Source organism: Myotis myotis, unplaced genomic scaffold (genome assembly GCF_014108235.1).
Source record: "Myotis myotis isolate mMyoMyo1 unplaced genomic scaffold, mMyoMyo1.p scaffold_m19_p_16, whole genome shotgun sequence".
In the NCBI taxonomy this organism is placed as follows: Eukaryota; Metazoa; Chordata; class Mammalia; order Chiroptera; family Vespertilionidae; genus Myotis; species Myotis myotis.
In genome coordinates, this window is record NW_023416320.1 from 48,256,690 (window position 1) to 48,274,800 (window position 18,111).

At 46.3% G+C, this 18,111-nt stretch overlaps 1 long non-coding RNA gene across 1 annotated transcript; it reads left to right on the top strand.

The window, feature by feature from the left end:
• The first annotated feature begins 1,482 nt into the window (after positions 1–1,482).
• LOC118670435 lies at positions 1,483–8,733 on the top strand. Its single transcript, XR_004972328.1, has 2 exons — positions 1,483–6,162; positions 8,520–8,733. It is a non-coding gene; the product is annotated as an uncharacterized LOC118670435 (long non-coding RNA).
• Positions 8,734–18,111: the final 9,378 nt, after the last annotated feature.

The window sequence follows — 18,111 nt, forward strand, 5'->3', positions numbered from 1 at the left end:
ACTGGGTTGTGCTCCATAAGCTTTATGGAGAATCACAACAACATTTTGCACTATTTTGGCTAGAGCTGTAACTTAAGTGATCTGCTTTCCCTGTGGGTGTTTCTAGTTCCACATCCCAGGGGAGAGGATTCAATTAAATTAGTTGTCCCCATCCCATACCCAGAACTCCTACTTGTCAGTTTTATTCCAAGCTACTGCAAAGGCCATTGACTAGCCTCGAATTCAAGTTCAATTTGGAACTTAGTGCCTCCAGAACAGCCCAATCGCTAATTCCCTTAATTATGTACAGAGTATCAGCATTTTCTTCTCCTGAGATACATGCCATGGATCCTTGCAAACATTTCCTCAAAGAATTAATTGCTCTTTCTGTCCTCAAAGATGAGATGATGGTTATTTATGGTCATGGGAACCCAGAGTTTCATAGAATTTGCTTTGGTCTAAGACCTATTATGATCTGGTTCCCACCTGCTACTCCAGCTAATTTCCACCAAATCTTCTCCTTGCCTCATTAAAACAAACAACTTGCTATTCTCCAAATAGTCCATGCTTTTGCTTGCTGCCATGTCTCCCCTGTGAAAGGCCGTTGCCTTCCCCTATCACACAATTAAATTCTCCTCATGTTTCCAAGTTTGGTTCAATCATTACCTTTCTTAGTATATATTTCATGTTTATTCCTAGGCTCAAAGAAAATTTTAACTATCATAAATAACGAAGATTAGAGGTTATAATAGCATATTACTATGGATAGGAGTAGCTGCCATGCTATATAATTATATAATTGCTCCAATATATTTTGTAGAAGTTTATTTCTCATTTACATAAAGAGAGATCAGCAGGCCACTCACCTCCAACTAGTGATTTAGGATGTTAGGCTTATTTCATCTTCTAGGTTCACCATCCATAACATCGTGCTCATTTGCATAAAGCCAGTGGAATAAGAAGGGAGGGTAAAGAAGGTGCAACCAATGCATAACAATCTTGATACATGCACATCACTTCTACTTTTCTCCATTAGTAAGAACAGGTCACATGGTCAAACCTTTGTGTATTGATTGGAAGTGTGGTTTCTGAGCTACAGTTTCCTGGTGGCAATGCCTACTGTGGGAGGAAAGGCATACATTTGAGGATGACAGTTAACTATCTCTGCCACAATTAATATTCTTATGTTTGCAAATGACATAAACTCCAATGGAGGAAAGCTTAAACAACAAGGTGGTTCTAATAAAGTCATTCAGGGGGGTAGTTCTAAGAATGATTAGAATATTAACCCCATCATGTACTATCTCTCTCTCATTTAATTTAATTTATTTATTTTTGTTAATCCAAATATTTTTGTTAATCATTTTTTTTGTTAATTTTATTTTATTTTCCATTGAGAGAGTGGACGGGAGAGGGAGAGACAGAAAGAAACATTGATGTGAGAGAGATACATGGATTGGTTGCCTCCTGCATGCACCTCGACCAGGGCCAGGGAACCTGCAAGCAAGGTACACACCCTTGACCGAAACCGAACCTGGGATTCAGTCCATGGGCCAATGCTCTATCCATTGAGCCAAACCAACTAGGGCTCTCTCTTATTTTAGAAAAGTTATCCAGTTCAATATCAGTGTTCTCATGTATAAAATAAGGTAAGTTAAAATAATCAGGAAATAAAGAAACAGATGGAAAATAGCCACTGCAGGATTGTTGTGAGAGTAACTTCTTGAGTAAGTTGGCTTATCGAGGAGCGACTCCCCACAGTGCCACCTCTCAGCTGCTTCTTCACACAAGCCGTCTTGCTGTGATGGACAGAGAGAAAGGACCTCAGGTGTTTGCACTGCAGTCATGCAAGTGTGTCCATGAGCTCTGCCTTTCAGCTGAGCAAGGACACAGGTCATGTTTCTTTAGTGGAGACTTTGTCTGGAGAATTCATACCTGAACATGTCACAAATGAGAATCTTGGAATATTTCCCCCTTAGGAACTCGGAAAACAATGTCAAACACTGCTTGGCTTCTGTGAATTATTTGCAGCCAGGGACTGGAATAAGTGGTTGCAGATGACTTTGTGTAATATTGAACCCACTGTTTTTCAGTAGTGAAGGTATACCAATGGGAGGTCAGTGGGTGGACCATAAACCAGACTCTGAGTTAAGCCACATCTGGAAGAGTCTCTGTTTCTTTATTTTCATTTCAAACTCTAGATTATTAAGGACAAGATCTATATCTTGGTCTTATAACATGCATTTAACTTTCAACTCTCCTCTTCTGAAACACACAATGTCTTTACAAATAATAATAACATTTATTGAGCACATAGTATGCGGCAGGCCCTGGACTAGGTGTGCCATTCCCGTAGCTACGTGTGAGGCTACCACTACATACTGAATCAGTTATCTGTTGTAAAGCAGTCGTTGTATCTAATCCCGATTGGGTAGGTCAGCAATCTGGTCAGAGCCCAGCTGGCCACTGCTTCTGCGTGGGGTCACTCAGGTGACTGCACTTTGTGGGCAGGTATGCTGGCACCAGTTGGTCCAGGAAGGCTTGTCTCTGCTCCACATGGTCTCTCCTCCAGCAGAGCAGCCTTGGCTGATTCTCATGGACACAGCGCCCCCAGAGGTCAAGAATGGAAACTGCACCGCTTCCCGAAACCCAGACTTGGAACTCACAGTGTCACTTCCATTGCCTTCTACTGCTCACAAGGCCAGCCCAGATTCAGGGAGTGTGGAACAGGCCTCACCTCCTGAGGCGCTGCCAAGAATGCGTGGCCATTTATTGTCTACCACACACACTCTCACAGATGAGCTATTGGTTTATTTGTTTTGAGAAATCTCCTAGTAAACTCCTTTTTAAAAAAACATCCATCATCTTCGATGTAGCATGATAAAGAGGTGGGGTAAGGAAATACAAACTTTTAACAATTTTGTGCATGCACTGGCCCAAACAGAAGAAAAATTTTTAACTTTGAAATCTAAATGAGCTTGAGATAAGTCAGACATTTCCCCAAATGTTGGGTGCATAACAGATTATCTTACCATGAGCAGTGCAGTTGCGGTGATGCGTGGCGCCCTGAGGGGTGCCCGCCCTGCGCCCAGGCTGCGTGGGATGCCCACTTGGGATCTGGAAACCGCTGGGGTCGGGCTCTCGTGGAACCCAGAGCTGGGGTACAGCCCCTCCCTCCTCTGTTTCCAGAGCTGGCAAAGAGATGCGTTCTCTGCCATGTGAGCAGCAGGATGGGAAATAGTCCACAGAACGTGGTCTCTGGCCTCAGCTGGTGGACCGCAAGCCGGGCTCTGAGTTAAGCCACAGCAGGAAGAGTCTGCTTCTTTATCTTCGAAGCATTCTCCTCACTCTAGTAAAGGCCGTGAGGCTGTGTGGAGTGGCAGGGGAGCCCACTGGGTCCGTCTGGGAACCTGCAGGTGAAGACAGTGGGGAACAGATCGCATCCGCCTGCAGGTGGATGGCTTGGGGCAGGACGTGGACCTGTCTGCACCTCCGTTTGAACCTGCCTGAGTAAAACCCAAATGGCGACACCCAGCTTCCAGGGTTGATGTGAGAACTAAATATGAAGTGGAGAATGTGCTCAGAGGCAGTGGCAGATGCTCAAACCCGGCCATTCATCATCCCTGAAGCTGGCATGCACCCAGAAGGTGTGAGCTGCAGCATGTGCTTAGGAAAATTCCTAAATCCTGGCATTCCTCCAGGAGTTAAAGGAGAGGTTTAAGCTCATTTCGACTGCATGGCTTTATAATGCCTACTTGCCTAGGAAATCAGAGCTTCATTCTTTTGCATGAAACATATATTGTAGGGACTAGAAAGCAAAATACTACATTTCCCAGGCTCACCCCTAAATTAGGGTCTGGATGTGATTGAGGTTTTGCCTGTCCGATATACAAATGCAAACTTGAATTAGTGGAGGGCACAGTAGGGACAGAAGCACAGAGGCAGTGGTGTGTACCTGTTGGGAAACAGAAAAACAACATCTCTGCCAGCCCAGAAAAGCTCCCCATGGAGGCAGAAAAGAAAGAGGGGAGTTTATCAAGGAGAAAGCATACAGCAGAATGTGATGTGAGTTACATGCAGGCAGCCCGGTCAGAGATTGCAAAAGCCAGCAAGCAACCTCACCCCTGGGCAGAGCTGAGCAGACACACCCATCCATAGGTGTTCCCAAGATAAACAGTAACTAGGCCTTGAGGCAGAGGCGCGAATGGCACCATTTATCACAGTTGATGCTCAATTCACCTGGTCATTGGGCAGCCACCTGTTTGCACATGGCCTTTATCCAAAGGAAAGCGCATTGATGATAGCGGATTGCGGGGAGTGACGCCTGGGATTGGCGCTGGTGCCAGCTGCAGGGAGGCGCTACTCCCCCTCAGTCAGGTGGTGATTATTGAGAGAAATAAAGTGCTAGGTATTGTAAGGCAGTAACATTTGGACAGTTCACCTGACCTTGCAATTGTATAAAATGCTCACCAATGTTCTGTAAGTGCGCCTGTCTGTCTGTGTCCAAATTTCCTCTTCACGTAGCGGGTGCAGCTGGGGCCCAGGAGGGTTTGTGGGCGGGAAGGCCCCCCACGCACCTGGGCGTCTGGAGCAGAACCTCCCGGCGGATGTGACCTTCGAGCCTGCAGTCCTCCGTGGACCGGAGCTGCTCTCGCCCATGCTGTTTGTACATTTAGCTCCAGGTTCATCTCCAATCTCGGCTTCCGGCGCCTGCTGCGCATTTGCCATTGTTAATAACGTTTTGGTCCTGAAATAGATCACTGGTAGGGAGGTGGTATAAGTTTGGAGTTTAAAAATAAGAGCTAACATTCATTCAACAATTATTGTGTGCCAGAAACGTACGATTTTTACATCGATGACTTCATTTTATTTTTGAATTGTTCACACATGAAGAGGCAGAGACTGTGGAACAATGAGGACAGAACTTGGTCTCGGCCGATGCTAACGTCCAGGACTCACCACGTACAAATCTGCTGATTAAAGTGTCAGTGGCCCTGGCCCATGGGGCTCAGCGGGTTGGGCGTCGTCCTGTGCCCTGAAAGGTTGTCAGCAATGGATATTGCTTTCACATGGATGTTTCTCTCTCTCCCTCTGCCTTCTCCTCTCTCTAAAAAAGCCAATAAAAGTAAATTAATTAATGAAAAGTTTTAGTAAGTTAAGATTATGCCAAAATTTGCCTGTCAGCTCTTCACTTACAAATCAGTATCTTTTTTATTTATGACTAGCGATTTCCTGAAACGTTGCATAGAACAGCAACACTATGATCAAGTGTCTGCATGTCTTCCGGGGAAGCTGCCAATCTGAGGAAGAGTTGGAGGAGGAGGCAGAGGAAGGAAGGGAGGGGACAGGTGGTCACCTGTGACGTTCCGCAGCTCATGCAGGACTGCTCTCCCGGCCCCTCTTCCCAGAGACTCGGGTGGGATGGGAGGAAAGGTCCTCTTAGAGAGGGGACCGGAGGGCCAGGCCCATGCCCAGAGCTGAGCAGGTGGCAGCTGGCTAGAGAGAGTCGGCAATAGGACTTGGGGGAGAGTCTGAATTGTGTTGGGGGTACACTCTTCAGGCATAATCCCTTTATTACCAAAGGGTTTTCTTCTTTGGACCAGGTTAATGCTCCTCCAGGTCACCTCCTGTAAGACATTCTGCCCTGAGAGATGCGTCTGCATTGGGTTGTAATTCCATCAATGTAATGAGGGGGAGACGTGATTGCCTCAAGCGAACCTTTCTCTTCTGTAGCTGGTGATGGATGAATAAAAGCTGCATCCTTTCTTCCTGAAGTCTGGAGAGAGTGGGGAGAGGCCGGGCAGGGTACCCACAGTATTCGCTGGTCAGCTGACGCTTCCGAGAACGCCCAGGCCTGGCCACAGCCAGAGGGCCCAGCGGCGCCAGGAGAAGTTCATCAGTAACAGTTTGCATTTGGAAATTATCTCAAAAAACGTCAGTTTCCAAGAGGTCGGCTGCTTTCTCAATATCTTTGCAACACTGCAGGCCCTTTCCCTCCTATTCGAAGGGAAGGGAACTCTCTCTCCCTGATTGTGTGCAGAGACCACGCAGTTGTTGGCAGACTTGAGAGCCACACACAAATCCTTTATGATCTTTTCAACTTCCTTTCTCCTCCAGGAATGTGCTGAGGCGCCCGGCGCCCGCTGTCGGATGGTAAACCTGGCGTGATACCGACAGGCGATGGTGAGTGGAGGATTCTGGCCACTGGGAATGGGCCAGCCAACAGGGCATGGGCTTGTCCCGTGGCAGCCGAAAGTTGCTCTGTGGGCCAATGAGCAAGGCTGAGAAATGGCCTGATCCCAACCTGAGCCACCCGACTGCACCCGCGCTGCCTGCCCAGCCAGGCCCCAGGGCAACCCGCCTCAGTGCTGACGCTGCACGAGGCCTCTGCTGGCTCTGGGCACAGACCTCCCACACTCACAGCAGCAGGAAATCCCATGCAGCAGGAGCTCAGCAAGGAACACAAGAGGCCATACATGTTTTAAATCCCATTTCTCTCTCTCTGACCCTCTTTCATTCACCTTTATGGTATGCAGATACGGCAGCATGCTATACTTTTGGTCCTGTAGGGTATGCTACCATAGCCCCTCGCGACCCTAGGATTCAGAGGCTCCAGCTTATATGGTATCATTCAACTCTCAGGAACTCTGTCACATAACATATGGGCAGGGGGACCCCGTGGCTACGCTGAGGGGGGAGGCCCTGAGGCTGAGTGTTTAGACACTGACACCCCGGGTTCTCCCTCTGCTCCTGGTGACCTTAAGCAAGTCTGAGCCAGGAAATTTCATCATAAAAACCAAAGACAGACAGTGTGGCCCACGAGTGTCTCTTACCAATTGTCACCTTTAAGTCGGAAATGTCTCCAAACCCATGAGGCGAACAAAACCGTGTTATGCATTTATGTTATCGTAGCTAAAAGCAAGCCATTCGGGGTTATTAGATAGGAAGTGCTAATTAATGCAAGAATAGATTCAATATTCAGTAAGTGCTGTCGAAGTTTCCAATAGATTATTTTATTATTTTCATGTTATGACTTTATTCCAAAAAATGGAAAAAGACAAGACTCTAAAGCTTAGGTCACCATTACATCATGCCTCTGAACTTCAGCTATGGAAATGATTGCTGTAAGTGTTATGAAGTCAGCAATTAGCCTCAACGTACCTTCATTTCCTTTAGGAAAACAGTATTTAGACCATCATATGCTAGCCAGCTAGTTCAGGTCCATTCTGGAAGCCAGTTATATGGACGTAATCTCAAAACATTAGTGAGAAAATGAGAGTGCTCCGAGCAGCCAAAGAGCAGTTCTCGTTTGGCTCATTTTCCCACGTCACAACTCCTGCTCAGGTTGAGGAAGCACAGTAGTCCACCGAGGATAATGCAGAAGGCAGCAGGAATGCGCACAGAGGGGCGTGGGCACAGAGAAACACAGGACAGTGACGTGTGAGCGTGAAGACGCTGCTCACTAGTGGGACGGCGCTCTCTCTCTTTTCCTCGGCCCTAAGAAAGGGCTTTTCTCTAAACAGTGTACACCTGGCAGCTCAAGACAAGCATTTCTAAGGCCTCGGCATTCTGAAAGACTGTGCTCTGATCCCCTCATTCTCTAAGTAAAACTTCCCAACGATTTGACAAGTTTCTAGCCTCACTCCATGGAGGTGTGCTAAATACTGGGAAATCTCTTGTAATAAGTATGTAAGCACTTAAAAAGAAATCTCTTGTGGCCCCAGCCTTTGGTACACATTGCTCAACACGACGTGCCGCGGGCGTGTCAGGGATGGGATGGGAGGTTGTGTTGGGAAATATGGCCCAGATGCAACACAGACCAATGAGCTTTCTCCAGGAGCCCCCAGTTTCCAGGCCAGAGAGCATCACTAAGCGCCCGCCTAAAAGGCTAACACGCCGCAAGGGAAGTAAATTTCAGGGAATTTTCAAAGAACATTTCTTTAGAAACTTCCATAAGACTAGCTCTTCATTCATAGCGGCTTCGTGGGAAGATCGAACCGGAGCACCTATGTTTCAGAAGTGCGGCTACGTTAGAGAGTCAGTTGACTGGGCATCTGGCAGCTATATTTTCTTCGTGCAGCCAACCATGACAGTTTGCCCTTTGCAAGTCATTATAAATGATAAAATGTCAGTAAAATGGGGGAGCAATTATGAAACATGAGCCAGGTTTTATGAAGTTGTCAAAATAAGTAAGGGAATTTTTTTCTAATGAATGAGACAAGTTTAATCTTATCTGTGTGTCAGTTAAAAAGTCAGCGGTAAAATATGTAAATTCTAATGACTTAGATAAGTGGGAAACCACAAGCCTTCGGACGTACAACTGTGTGCAACTAAACCCAGTGTTTCTCTTCTCCTCTTGAGGTCATCAGGTTTTTTTAAGGTGGTGTGGTAGACCAGATATCCAGGGAAGCAGGGAAGTCTTCCCAGAGGGACTTTTGTGGGCAAGGGACTTGCATGCTACCATCATTATTAAGCAGCTGCTATTTACCCAGCACTGTTCCTGGCACCTTGCATATCTGACCTCACCACTCCTCCAGCAGCTCTTGAAGTTGGTGTCATTACCTCTGTGCTTCAGAGGCTCGCCATCGGGGAAGTCAGTGAATTTTCCAAGGTCTCCCAGATGGTACATGACTTCAGAGAACCTCGGCCATGCTGATCCCAGATCCCAGAGCCCATGCCCATGGACAAAAGAATATATTTGATTATGTGTAATAAAAAATCAAATATTTTTATTAAAACTGCTAAAAAAGAACACCCTGCAACTTGTGAATTATGGTCATTCTGCAAATTGATAATTTCAAGAATTAATTCTGAGTGAATTGGTTTCCCTTCCTATCCAGAAGTCTGTAGTTAAAAACAAAGAAATACACCAAGAATAACGATGGCATTTATTGTAGATACTAGTAGACCAGCGGTTCTCAACCTGTGGGTCGCGACCCCTTTGGGGGTCAAATGACCCTTTCACAGGGGTCGCCTAAGACCATCGGAAAACACATATATAATTACATATTGTTTTTGTGATTAATCACTATGCTTTAATTATGTTCAATTTGTAACAATGAAATTGGGGTCACCACAACATGAGGAACTGTATTAAAGGGTCACAGCATTAGGAAGGTTGAGAACCACTGTAGTAGACAGTGAGCCAGCCCTAGGCTAGCCCCGCTGCAGTAATTGTCTGCATTGAATCCAAACAGTAACTTTCTGAGTTGGGTATTATTATTATCATTTTACAGAGCGGGGGTTTGAGGTTAATCATGGACATTGTCCTAAGGAGGAAGCATGAAGACAGCTTGGCTCAAAGACCAGGAGGACAGGTGTAGTTCCCAAGCTGAGGGCTGCAAGTGGAAACTCCCCATCTCTGGCCCAGATCTGTGCAGGCGGATGAGGAAAGAGGTGACTCTTACCTCACTGCCTACACAGCAAGGGCTCAGCGTCTCCATAGATTGCGGCATGTGGGGCAAGCAGCAGGCGGGTTGGGACAGTTTCCAGGCAGTGGCTCACGGAGGGGTGTGGCAGGGGAGGTGGCACAGGTGATGGGTTGGGCCAGGCATCCCGCTGGAACATTGCCCTCTCCTGGCAGCTTCACATGCTGCACAAGTCTGCCCTTCTCCCTGCGAGGCCAGCAGGCCTGGTAGATGCAAAGCAATGCACTGTGGCTCCCAAGGGCAGCCGGGTGCTTTCTGGACTAATGTCACTTACCCTGCAAGGCAGGGAGGAAAGGGGGATGGTCTGTCGTCTTCTAATCTCAAACCACAGACCTGAAGGGCACGTGCTCAAGTCTGTTCAAGGGCCCGGGGGCAACGGACAAAGGGGGACGCCCAGGGCCCGGTTGCCTGCTGCTCTGCACCTCTCGTTTGGGTAGATGCTTGGGGATGGGATGTTCACGGGCTGACGTGTTGCATGAGCCTTAGCTATTTATTACCCACCAGGCAGACCCCCTCCTCTGCCCTTTCTGGTCACTTTCTATAACTGTCACTGACCAGCTGGGAGTGATTACCCTAAACTGTTCTACTTCAGTGACAGATTGGGGTGCCATCAGTGTTTGCTATGTGCCTGACTGCGGCTCTGGGAAGAAGAGGACTGGGAGGAAAAGGAAAGGGACCTGGGATTTTCTTTTTTTCTATTTGGGGGACATGATGCCGTATCTGTCAGGTTATTTTTTGTCCCAACTCCCCATCTCCTACTTTCTCAGATATGGCAAGTTTGTATGAACATCTAGAGTTTATTTTTAAATTTACAATCCAGTGGTTTTTAGTGCACCCACAAAGTTGTACAACCATCAGCACTGTCCCCTAGGAGAACATTATTGCAACCCAAAAGGAACTCGTCCTCATTAGCTCTCGTTCTTCTCTCTCCCCAAGCCCCTGGCAGCCACTCCTCCACTTCCTCCGTCTGTCTCTGTAGATTGGCCTATTCTGGACATTTCACAAAAACAGAATCACAGAATGTGGCCTTTTGTGTCTGGCTTCTTCACTCAGCACAGTGTTTTCTGTGCCCATCCATGTAACATGAACATGCCATGTTTGTTTATTCATTCATCATTGCTAGCAACTCAGTTGTCTCCACTCTTTGGTTAGTCTGAGTAGTGCTGCTATGAACATTCATGTACAGGTTTGTGTGGACATGTGTGTTCATTTCTCTTGGGTAACACCCAGGAGTGGAATTGTCGGGTCAGATGGTAACTCCATTTAATCTCCTGAGGAGCCACCAACTCAGTGGCCGCATCCCTTTCCATCCCTCCAGCAATGGGACAGAGTGAAGCAAGACAAAAGAGCGCCAATTAAGGCAAGTAAGTTGCTGAAACGGAAAACAATGTCATTGGTGTGAGATGAAAATGGAAAAATACTGCAGGTAGTGAAATGAGATGGTGTTGCCTAAAGGAGAAATAAGAAAATGTCTCCATTCATTGAGTGTCAGTGAAGGAAGTGGTTTATACCGACAACACCAAGCGAGGAGGCTGCCTCCACATGCAAGAACAAGACGCGAGGAGAAGAACGGATGTCCTGGAATAGTCCAGAGCTTCCTTTCTCTGTCAACCCGAGAGATGACAATAGGGGCTTGCAAGGAAGAGAGCTCTTAAATGTTTGTGGACTATTTTTGTTTTTGTGAAAAACTTTTAGGTGAACAAAGGAAGTCAATATAAAGGATGGAGAGCTCGGAAATGGAAAACAATGTGTGACAGTAGCAGCTGGACAGATCCGAACTGATAGGAGGCAGTGGAAAGTTCTCTGCCCTCTGAGCACTGACGCCCTCAAGACTGACTACCCGCAGCAGAACCTCCCGCTCACGTTCGGTGGACGCGGATTGGAATGATTGAATCAATCAATGTACGAGTGCAGCGATCTTCAATGGGGAGCCGCAGCAATTTCTAAAACATGCAATACCTGACTCTTGAGTCAGGGGCACGGACCTCTTTCTAGATTGCTAAATAAAAAAATGACAACAGCAAACACGACAATAGCCGTTTGGTGTGAATGAATCAAAAGTATACCTATTTTTTCTTTGTCAGATCGGCAAAAGATGGATTTCTTGGTGTGCCACAGAATTGTAGTAATCAGGTGTGCTCCATGAGATGGAGAAGGTTGAAAATCGCTGCTCTAATCAGGCCCCCTACCCGCTCCGGAGCAGCTTCTCTCACAGGGGTTGCGTGCAGGTAGAGGCTCACCTGGCACAGGCGTTTCTGAGGGTGGTGTGGAGAAGGCCTGGTTAGAATCACTCAGAGACATTTGGGTAGCTCTGGGGCATTCGCCTAAGCCACTAGAATATTCTGCTTAATCCAAGGAGTTTATGGGAATTAATATAAGAAGTTAGACCTGTGATCACCCAGAACAGATTATGTCCAAAATGAATACTACAGACCTTTTGGGTTGTGACCCAAACCGAGGTCCGCCTGCCCAGTGCTGTTGGTGCCAGAAAACGGGACTGGGTTGGGTAAAGCCGAGTGGAAGCTTTATTCTTAGATCAAGGAATTGAGAAGGGTGAGCTCATGCTCTCAGGCATCTCCCCCCTCCCCTCCCCCCCACCGGAGTGGAGTCTCTGTCTTCATAAGTGTGGCCATGTGATCCGATTCCTTCAAGCGCTTAGTCATTCTTGTGCTGCCCTGGCCCTTTCGCTCAGGGTTCTCTTTGTACACGAAGACCCGGGCCCACCTTGGTCTTGGCACTCAGCCCTCTTCATTTGGGGAGGGGAACCTTTTTCGGTTCCCATAAGCAAGCGTGGCTCTGACGTAGTGTAGGCCCTGAGTAAAGTTAGGGTCTTTAGTTGACAGCCTACCCAGTGATGGCGAACCTTTTGAGCTCGGCCTGTCAGCATTTTGAAAAACCCTAACTTAACTCTGGTGCCGTGTCACATATAGAATTTTTTTGATATTTGCACCCATAGTAAAACAAAGACTTATATTTTGATATTTATTTTATATATTTAAATGCCATTTAACAAAGAAAAATCAACCAAAAAAATGAGTTCGCATGTCACCTCTGACACGCGTGTCATAAGTTCGTCATCACTGGCCTAGTGCATTGAGACCATAGGGATGGTTTTCAGGATGGTTTTCAGCTGAGCTTCTGGGCTCAACCCCACAGCTTAGGAACATGCCAGAACTCTACCTGGTTACTATCAGAGCTTGTGGGAGAGTCTTTTCTCCATAACCCTTTTACAAAATGCCAACATATTTTGGCTTGCCCCATGTTTGTGGAGATGGGGTTTCACTATGTGTTTCAGAGTCCAGCACACACAGTGCAGGGTTTGCGTGCAGCCCTGATCCATGGGGGCTCAGAGACCCAGCCTGTCCCAGCTCACAGGGCCCCTTCCCTCGGGTGCACCCTCCTCCTAGGCCCAGCCATCACATCCGTGTGCCAGGCAGAAGGAGGGTGAGACATTCACCAGGAGCAGAGAGAAGCTGCCCCAGAAAACTCCCACTGGCAGCTCACTGGCCAAAACATAGTCACAGCAAGGGAGGCTGAGAAATGCAGTTTTGGTTCTCAAATCATTTGGCCAGCACAAGCCAGGGAGGTAATCTACTTCAAGTGCCATGAAATGAAGGGAGAGCAAATATTGGAGGTCAGACTCCAGCATTGGCCACATCTGGGAAGTAACGTGTTAGTCTGGGTTGCAAAGTGTCCTTCTTCCTTCCGTTTCCCTACATTTGCCTCCTTTGAGCTCCAGCGTGGCCTCTGATTCTGACGTCACTGGCTGGGTGTCTGCTGAGAGTAATTTAAGGATCGGAGAGCTCGGCTGAGCAACGGGACTAGACAGGGCTGTGCTCAGTGGAGTTAGCGTGACATGTGCTCTCTGGTGCCTGGCTGAGCGCCTTGCTCCGTGGGGAGCTCCCCGCTCCCCGGCCAAGCCCTGCTCAGGTCTGACCTGCCGACAAGATCTTCAGTTTCCCCGCCTGGAAGGATCCTGCTCTCCTTCTCCATGTTCTCAGGACTTTCATCATTGTCCTTATCACCACCACTTCCTTGCATTCGTCTCACATACTTGTCTCCATGGCTGAGCTGTGAAGTCTAGGAAGTAAGGAGTCAAGAAACCTGGGCTGTGGGCTCAGCTCAGCCATTAGTAACTGGGGGCCCAGAGAAAGACAGTAACCTTCCCAGGGCCCCTTTCTCACCTGCTACAACATTTTTCAAAACAAATAGCCAAGTGCTACGTGACTCAAGAAGAAAGTATAACTCCTGTCGCTTCTATGTTCTGAAAGCTAGAAACGCATATTCTCTCCCCCACATAAATGAAAATGACTAGCCCAAGGATAGTAATTAGTCTACTGTTGTCCCCCAAGAAACATAAGCCTAGTGGAAACATAAAGATGTGTCTATTGAAGTAGATGAGCTGGGAATGAAATCTGAGTGATTAATACAAAACCTTAAATCCCATGGACTGTTTAATTAAGGTACTAAGACCCTCCATTCTAGCAAATAACTTGCAAGTTGATTGAATTTATTAACTTTTAACTTGGTCTTTCAAATTAAATAGAATCCTTTACATTTTCGTAAAGTGTTGTTTTGGGCGTGAGCTGTGGCCTAGTGCTCGGGGCGGGCCTGTGAAGAGCCCGTGGCCTTCTCTGAGCAGTTAAAATCTCAGTGAGTAGGCACCAGATGTTCGTCTAGGGAAGAATTTCACTAAATTCACTCAACGTGGACTTTAATATTCAGAAGAGGATGGAGCTGGTATCTGAATAAATCAGCCATGCAGAGTGTGTGGCAAGGATTGAATAAGCCCAGGAACTTAATATTTTAATGGGAATTTTTCTTTCAAAACCTGGAAATAAAAATAGAAGTAATTTAACCTTTCAGGTGATGGAAATGAGCTTATAAAATTCTCGGACCACAATAAGGTGCAGTCACAGAAAAAGAGGAAATAAAAAGGATCATAAAAGTTTTTATTTTCTTTTGTTTTTGTTTGGTTTAACTCTATGCAATCAACTTTGCAAACCTGGATAAAATAAAGAATGTTGTTTTATAACTTACCAAAACTCCACCAGAAGATTAAAAAATGGAGGCAGTAGTCTGAAAGTGATTTTTTTCCCTTCAAAGGGAAATTCTGTAAACCTTTAGAAAGCATATAATTCCAGTGTTATTTGAATTGTTTCACATCAGAGAAAAAGGAGAGTCCTTCAGTGCATTTTATGAAGAAAATACAACATTGACACCAAGGAATGATGATGATCATAAGCAAGAAAACCCATAGACCAATTTCATTTACCAACAAAGTACAAAAGCCAAAATAAAATATTCGTCAGGAAAACTCAAGAGTTCCTTAAACGAATAGTAACTCCTTCCCAAGTAGATTTATTCTAGACGTGGGAGGTAAGTCAGTATGGTGGCCTGTAAGCCATCATTTCATAGATCCCATAAGAAAGCACATGGCGGCCATTAATGCTGAAAAGCACGTGGAGCCGTCATCACACTTTAGGGGAAAACTCAAGAAGCGGTCTGCTGATGTCACATTACAGTTTAACGTGGGGCTAAAATAGCAACCAATGCGTTTAAGAAAAGGAAAAACAGAGAACTACAGGAAGGCGGGCTGAGTGGAAATTCTACAACTAGAAGGAAAGAGAAAAGCACACCGAGACTCAGAGGAGGTGCGGAAGTAAAATGCAGAGGTACGGAGGCGCACATGGCAAGGGCTGGCAACTGAAGATGCGGCTGTCTTTCTGAATCGGGAGGGAGTCACAAGCTCCCGACTGCTCTGAAATCCAGTTCCAGGAAGTCTCTGGGGACCCAGACTCATATGAGGAGAAACTGGACTGTCTGGCAGCGGGCAGAACTTGGAATTCGAGGGCGGCTTTCCCTCAGAGGTGCTTGCAGCAATTACCAGGACACTGAGACACGGGGCCCCTTAGGGCAGGGCTGAGGATCAGCCATAGCTGCTTGCTCTGCCCTTTGATTCCCTGAGACCACGCCCCACCCAAGCTTCGGGAGATGCTTTTGCATATGAAAGGCCTGGCCCTTTGAGATCTAAAATTACCTAACAAACTGCAGTTGGCCAGACAGACCCAGAACTTCCAAGAGAAGGCCCAAGGCCCCACAGCAGCTTGCATTGCTTCACAGCTGGGCCTCATCTGGGCACCTCCAAACCCCAAACAAGGAAGGGGAATCTGCAGATCTCTTCCTAGCTCCTGCTGGGTAGCCTCAGGCACAGGCTAAATTAGCACCTCCTTAGATCCAAGAACCAGTGTACCCAGTGGTCAGAGTGGGACCATCCAGATTACAACTCCTCAGATCCATAAGGGACACACTCAGGGGGCAGACTCAGTGAGCACCAGAGCCCCACTGAAGCAAGTCTTGCCCCATAAGGGTGTCTTCAGCACAGAAGTTCTCCCACTGTAGACACAGCTGATTCTCACTGCCAATTGGCCTGGAGGTCAATTCCTCCCAGTGATACCTACAACAATCAAGGCTTAGCTACAACAAGACTGTGCACAGAGCCCACAAGGGGGTGCACCAAGAGTGTCCACCTCAGGTAACTAGGGAGGCTGAGCCACTGGGCCCTACAGGACACCTAGCACACAAAGCCACTCTACCAACATAGGGAAGCATAAAAAATGCGGAGACAAAGAAACAGGTCACAAATGACAGAAATGGAGGAAAGCAAACTACTGGATATAGAGTTCAAAACCACGGTTATAAGGTTTTTCAAGAATTTTCTAGAAACCGCAGATAAATTTAGTGAGACCCTAGAGGATATGAAGAAAGACCAACTAGAAATTAAGCATAAACTGACTGAAATAAAGAATAATATACAGAGATCCAAGAGCAGACTAAAGGATCCCAAGAATCAAGTCAAAGATTTGAAATACGAAAAAGCAAAAAAATACCCAAACAGAAAAACAAAAAGAAAAAAGAATCCAAAAATATGAAGATAGTGTAAGGAGCCTCTGGGACAACTTCAAGTGTATGAACATCCGAATTATGGGGGTGCCAGAAGAAGAGAGAGAGCAAGATATTGAAAACCTATTTGAAGAAATAATGACAGAAAACTTCCCCTACCTGGTGAAAGAAATAGACTTACAAGTCCAGGATGCACAGAGAACCCCAAACAAAAGGAATCTAAAGAGGACCACACCAAGACACATCATAATTAAAATGCCAAAGACAAAAGACAAAGAGAGAATCTTAAAAGCAGCAAGGGAAAAACAGTCAGTTACCTACAAGGGCGTACCCATACAATTGTCAGCTGATTTCTCAACAGAAACTTTGCAGACCAGAAGGGAGTGGCAAGAAATACTCAAAGTGATGAATAGCAAGAACTTACAACCAAGATTACTTTATCCAGCAAGCTATCATTCAGAATAGAAGGTCAGATAAAGAGCTTCACAGATAAGGAAAAGCTAAAGGGGTTCATCAACACCAAACCAGTATTATATGAAAGGCTGAAAGGTATTCTTTAAGAAGAGGAAAAAGAAAAAGGTAAAGATAAAAATTATGAACAGCAAATACATATCTATCAACAAGTGAATCTACAAATCAAGTGAATAAAAAATCTGATGAACAGAGTAAACTGGTGAATATAATAGAACCAGGGGCATAGAAAGGGAGTGGACTAACAATTCTGGGGGGGAAAGGGGTGTAGGGGTGCAGGAAGAGACTGGACAAAAATCATACACCTATGGATGAGGATAGTGGGATGGGTAAGGGCAGAGGGTGGGGTGGGAACTGGGTGGAGGAGAGCTATGGGGGGGGAAGAGGAACAACTGTAATAATCTGAACAATAAAGATTTAATTTAAAAAAAAAGAAAAGGAAAAAGAGAGAGAGAGGTTTGGATATTACCAGGAGGGGTTTAGATTACCTTAAATATTGTTTCATACTTGGAACATCACAAGATAATTAATAATTACTGAAATATAGCTAATTTTAGATTTAATGAGAGCAATACTCAAAACTGTTAAAAAGCAAAAAAACACAGATCTTTGGCTTCATTTAGAGCTAGGTTCAAGCCTCCACTCCTCCGAAAACCAGCCAGGTAGCCCCAAGTTCCCTGACTCCTTTGGTCGCAGTAAATGGGAATCACAATAGCATCTACTTCATAGGGAGCTGACTTGAGGCTTAAATGAGACAGTGGGTGAATTGTTTAGTATAGCACCTGACCCATCCAAAGGACAAAAAGCAGAATTAATACGAAACTTTTTGTTTTCATTTGAAATCACTTCTCTGGTCTCCTATTTGATCTCTTTGGGAAATATCAGTGTTTTATATCTATGGTTACCCTTCGTTCCCTGTCTGTATCACCCATCCTCTGTCTGCTCTCTGTGCTCACAGACAGTGTCTACAGCAAGGAAAGCTCAGCTGTGGGCGCAGTGGAGCCGGAAGGAGGCAGGGGCCTGGTGTTGGGATTTCTTGGAAGAGCCTCAACTGGGATGTAGGTCGGGACCTGTTATCAACACTATTCATCATGCTGGGAGAGGACCTGACAAAATGCCAGGGCCCAGGGGCCCAGGACAGGAGCGCAGAGAGGTCCTGGCTGGTTCCGTGTGAAGAGTCTCATCTGCAGTCCTCAGGGGCAGCAGCTGGCTGTGTTCTGAGAAGCCTCCCAACTGTGCAGAGAAAGGATCCCGGGGAGTGTTCCCGCGCCTTCCTGTCCCGCCTGGGCACGCCGGCAGGCCGGTGCAGGTGACTCTAAGCCTGATTATA